This window comes from Ascaphus truei, chromosome 5, assembly GCF_040206685.1.
Source record: "Ascaphus truei isolate aAscTru1 chromosome 5, aAscTru1.hap1, whole genome shotgun sequence".
Lineage (NCBI taxonomy): Eukaryota > Metazoa > Chordata > Amphibia > Anura > Ascaphidae > Ascaphus > Ascaphus truei.
This window is the reverse complement of record NC_134487.1, coordinates 288,551,404-288,556,865: the sequence shown is the minus strand read 5'-3', so window position 1 is coordinate 288,556,865 and position 5,462 is coordinate 288,551,404.

Here is a 5,462-nt window from a genome sequence, read left to right as displayed (position 1 = left end):
GCAGAGTTGAATCAGTTACAAATTTTTGGTGACAAATTATATTCTGTACCACAGATCTCCGAAAAATCAGGCCACATTGAAAGCCGACACGGTGTCTCTACAATGTCAGTTGCTGAAAATTGGTTTAGCTTAAAATGGAACATACTGCACTTTTTATGAACTTGGTCGGGCCACCTCTTCCTCTCTTAAGTCCAGAAGTTTATGTTAAGTCTCGGCGTCTTCTGGGAAGACACCGCGCTGAAGAAACTGCACTTCGTAAAAAGGAAAAGGTGCGACATGATTCCGAACGTAAAAGTTTGTGGGACATTTTATAATGTATTTCAGTTTCATTAATATTATTTTTGACATGTTCTATTGAAAAATGTTTGTACTTCTTTGTAAACTCAAAGCTGTTTTGGTTTTGTGCTGAAGTTTAGTTTTATTTATTACTAGCTGAGAGACCCGGCGTTGCCCGGGATGTAAATGCATAATAGGTAGTATTATTTATAAATTGTGGAACAATAGGTGAGTATTTGTTGTAAAGGTTGGATAATAATATTGAAAAGAAAGATGGAAGAAAATGTAATACGATGTTGTATAAAAATGGTTTTATGGGGGGGCGGTGGGAAGGGGGGGGGCGGTGGGAAGGGGGGAGGGGAGGCGGTGGGAAGGGGGGGGGGAGGCGGTGGGAAGGGGGGGGGGAGGCAGTGGGAAGGGGGAGGGGAGGCGGTGGGAAGGGGGAGGGGGGGCAGTGGACAGGAAGGGGGGGCAGTGGACAGGAAGGGGGGGCAGTGGACAGGAGGGGGGGGCAGTGGACAGGAGGGGGATGCAGTGGACAGGAGGGGGGGCAGTGGACAGGAGGGGGGGGCAGTGGACAGGAGGGGGGGCAGTGGACAGTGGACAGGAGGGGGTGGACAGTGGACAGGAGGGGGGGGCAGTGGACAGTGGACAGGAGGGGGTGGACAGTGGACAGGAGGGGGTGGACAGTGGACAGGAGGGGGGGGCAGTGGACAGGAGGGGGGGGCAGTGGACAGGAGGGGGGGGGGGCAGTGGACAGGAGAGGGGGGGCAGTGGACAGGAGAGGGGGGGCAGTGGACAGGAGAGGGGGGGCAGTGGACAGGAGAGGGGGGGCAGTGGACAGGAGAGGGGGGGCAGTGGACAGGAGAGGGGGGGCAGTGGACAGGAGGGGGGGCTGTGGACAGGAGAGGGGGGCAGTGGACAGGAGAGGGGGGGCAGTGGACAGGAGAGGGGGGGCAGTGGACAGGAGAGGGGGGCAGTGGACAGGAGGGGGGGGCTGTGGACAGGAGGGGGGGGGGCAGTGGACAGGAGGAGGGGGGGCAGTGGACAGGAGGGGGGGCAGTGGACAGGAGGGGGGGCAGTGTCACACACACACACACACACACACACACACATGCGACACCTACCTGTACTTCCGGCCGCCGCCATCTTCTCACTCGGCGCCGCGAGGGAGGAAGGGGGTCCGCCATCTTACGCGCCGCGTGGCAGCCTGTTCCCACGCCGGGGAGGGAGCTGAGTGGAGCGGGAGGGAATGGAGCGGGAGGGAATGGAGCGGGAGGGAATGGAGCGGGAGGGAGGTGAGTGGAGCGGGAGGGAATGTAGCGCGAGGGAGGAAGGGGGTCCGCCATCTTACGCGCCGCGTGGCAGCCTGTTCCCCCGCCGGGGAGGGAGGTGAGTGTAGCGGGAGGGAGTGGTGTGTAGCGGGAGGGAGTGGTGAGTGGAGCGCGAGGGAATGGAGCGGGAGGGTGGTGAGTGGAGCGGGAGGGAGTGGAGCGGGAGGGAATGGAGCGCGAGGGAGGAAGGGGGTCCGCCATCTTAGGCGCCGCGTGGCAGCCTGCCTGTTACCCCGCCGGGGAGGGAATGGAGCGGGAGGGAGTGGTGTGTAGCGGGAGGGAGTGGTGTGTAGCGGGAGCTACACTGTGTGAGGTAGCGGGATAGGGGGAGGGACATTGGTGGCATGGTGTAGCGGGGTAGGGGGCCTCGCGGTCTGGTTGCGGTAGGGAGCTGTGTGAGTGCAGGAGATGTGAGGCGTGCTGTGCGGTTCGCGGGAGCTACACTGTGTGAGCTAGCGGGATAGGGGGAGGGACATTGGTGGCATGGTGTAGCGGGGTAGGGGGCCTTCCGGTCTGGTTGCGGTAGGGAGATGTGTGAGGTGCAGGAGATGTGAGGCGTGCTGTGCGGTTCGCGGGAGCTACACTGTGTGAGCTAGCGGGATAGGGGGAGGGACATTGGTGGCATGGTGTAGCGGGGTAGAGGGCCTTCCGGTCTGGTTGCGGTAGGGAGCTGTGTGAGGTGCAGGAGATGAGGCGTGCTGTGCGGTTCGCGGGAGCTACACTGTGTGAGGTGGCGGGATAGGGGGAGGGACATCGTTGCCATGGTGTGTGAGTGGAGGCCGCGGCCTCGCGGTCCGGTTGCGGGAGGGAGATGTGTGGCGTGGAGGGGAGGGGGGGTTTGAAGAGGCAGTCTGCAGTGTTTGGTGTTGTGTGAATGTGTGTGTGTGCTGTGTTTGTGCGTTGTGTGTAGATTCTGTACCTGATTCGGCAGTCTGTGGTAGCAGACGTGAAGGTTTTGATAGCTGTGAAGCGTGGCCCCAGAGCAGGTTGAGGATTAGAGGATTAGGTGTTGCAAAAGCAAAGCGTTCCCAAAACTCAGTGAGGGGTGGGACAGTGTGGAAGTATTAGGGCAGTGGTTCCCAAACTTTTTCGGTTCAAGGCTCCCCAAGGCAATCAGAATTTTTTCAAGGCTCCCCAAGGCGATCAGGATTTTTACGCGGCGCCCAAAGTAAAAACAAAGGTGTACATACATACATAGGTGTACAAACATACCTAACAGTTGCAGTGCGCAGTTGGTGTCTCTCTCAGACACTCTCACTCTCTCTCACACACTCTAACTCTCTCTGACCTCACACTCTCTCTCTCTGACCTCTCTCTGACCGCACTCTCTCTCTCTGGCCTCACTCTCTCTCTCTCTCTGACCTCACTCTCTCTCTGACCTCTCTCTGACCGCACTCTCTCTCTCTGACCTCACTCTCTCCTCACTCTCTCTCTCAGAACTCTCTCTCTCTGACCTCACACTCTCTCTCTCTGACCTCACACTCTCTCTCTCTCTGACCTCTGACCTCACATTCTCTCTGACCTCCCTCTCTCTCTCTCTCTCTCTCTGACCTCACACTCTCTCTGACCTCACACTCTCTCTGACCTCACATTCTCTCTGACCTCCCTCTCTCTCTGACCTCACACTCTCTCTCTCTGACCTCACTCTCTCTCTCTCTGACCTCACTCTCTCTCTCTGACCTCACTCTCTCTCTCTCTCTGACCTCACTCTCTCTCTCTGACCTCACTCTCTCTCTCTGACCTCACTCTCTCTCTCTGACCTCACTCTCTCTCTCTCTGACCTCACTCTCTCTCTCTCTGACCTCACTCTCTCTCTCTGACCTCACTCTCTCTCTCTCTCTCTCTGACCTCACTCTCTCTCTCTCTCTCTCTCTGACCTCACTCTCTCTCTGACCTCACTCTCTCTCTCTCCATGACCTCACTCTCTCTCTCTCTGACTTCACTCTCTCTCTCTGACCTCACTCTCTCTCTCTCTCTGACCTCACTCTCTCTCTCTCTCTCTGACCTCACTCTCTCTCTCTCTCTGACCCCTCTCTCTCTCTCTCTCTCTGACCTCACTCTCTCTCTCTCTCTGACCTCACTCTCTCTCTGACCCCCCTCTCTCTCTCTCTCTCTGACCTCACTCTCTATGACCTCACTCTCTCTCTCTCTATGACCTCACTCTCTCTCTCTCTGACCTCACTCTCTCTCTCTGACCTCTCTCTCTCTCTCTCTCTCTGACCTCACTCTCTCTCTCAGACACACACAAATAAATACACACATAAATACACACACACACACACACAAATACACACACACACAAATAAATACACACACACACACACAAATAAATACACACAGATACACACACACTGATGCAGATACACACACACACAAATAAATACACACAGATACGGGGGGGTGGGGGAGGGTATGGCTGAACGGCCCGGTCCCTGCACGGGGGAGGTCAGTGCTGCGGGGGCCTGTGCCACGTGGGGGAGGGCCGGTGTGCTGCGGGGAGGGAGGGGGGGGTGACGCTGCAGTGCTGCTGGGAGACATCTGTCTCCCGGTGCTGCTCCTCCAGCGTGAGCGCCGGGCCTCCCTCTCTCAGCGTAGGCAGCTCAGCGTCGCTGAGCCGGGCTGAACAGATGCACAAAGCCCCTGCATCTGTAATCAACGTGGCTATAGTTCCTCCGGCCTGGGACATAGTAAGCGCTTAGGTGCTGCTGCTCGCTCTTGCTTGCTGCCGCTCGCTCTACCAGGAGCTTTTTGCTATCCTGGCAGAGGAGACAGCAAGCGCGCTTGGGAGGCGGGTATCACTGTGTGTGTTTGTCACTTGGTAGCTGTGTGTGTGTGTGTGTGTATATTATATAATATTTTAAAGACATATAAAATATTAAAAAAAAGACATGTGAGAATAAATTATTAACATTGTGCAACTTTGATAAATATATTCACACACACACACACACATATATATCTACTATATATTTCTGAAAGTGTCCTATGTGTCCGGGTCTGTATGTGTCTCCCTGTGTCCCTCCCTGTGTCCCTCCCTGTGTCCCTAGCGGCAATCTCATTGGCTCCCTTGGCCCGCCCCCGCACACCTCTCATTGGCCGGACACACACATACACTCACACAGAAATACACACACACACACGGAGACACACACAGGCAGGACACTGAGACACACACACTGAGACACACACAGATACACACACAGATACACACACACACACACACACACACACACACACACACTGAGATACACACACACACACACACACACACACAAAGATACACACACACACACACCCTCCCCCCCCTCTGTCCGTCCCCCCCCCATCACGTGCGCCGCCCTGCACCGGCTCCAGACGGAGGGGAAGCGCGGCCCTCCTACCCCAGACACTCCCTTACCTCCCCGGCGCTACCTCCCACTCAGGTAAGTCACTGCGCGTCCCGCCTCAGCCTCAGGTAAGTCACAGCACTGCCAGTAACTCTCCTATTTCAGGCGCGGAGCCTCGCACCTCAGGCCCACACAGGCCCACACAGGGCGCTTCCTGCCGCCGCCTGCACACGCCTGTCACTCAGCCGGACGGCACATCGGGGGAAAGCGGGCGCCGGGGGGGGGGGGGGGAGCGCGAGTCACGAGGAACGGGGGGGGGGCGAGCCGTGAGTCACGGGTAACGGGGGGGGGGGGGCGAGTCACGGGGAGCGACCACCCACCGAACCAGCGGGGGGACGGACGCCCGGAGGGGGGGGGCATGCACATACATAAATTATGACAATACATATGCCCACTCCCCTCCACCCCCCTCCCCCACTCCCCTCCACCCCCCTCCCCCACTCCCCTTTCCCCCCCCCTCCCCCAC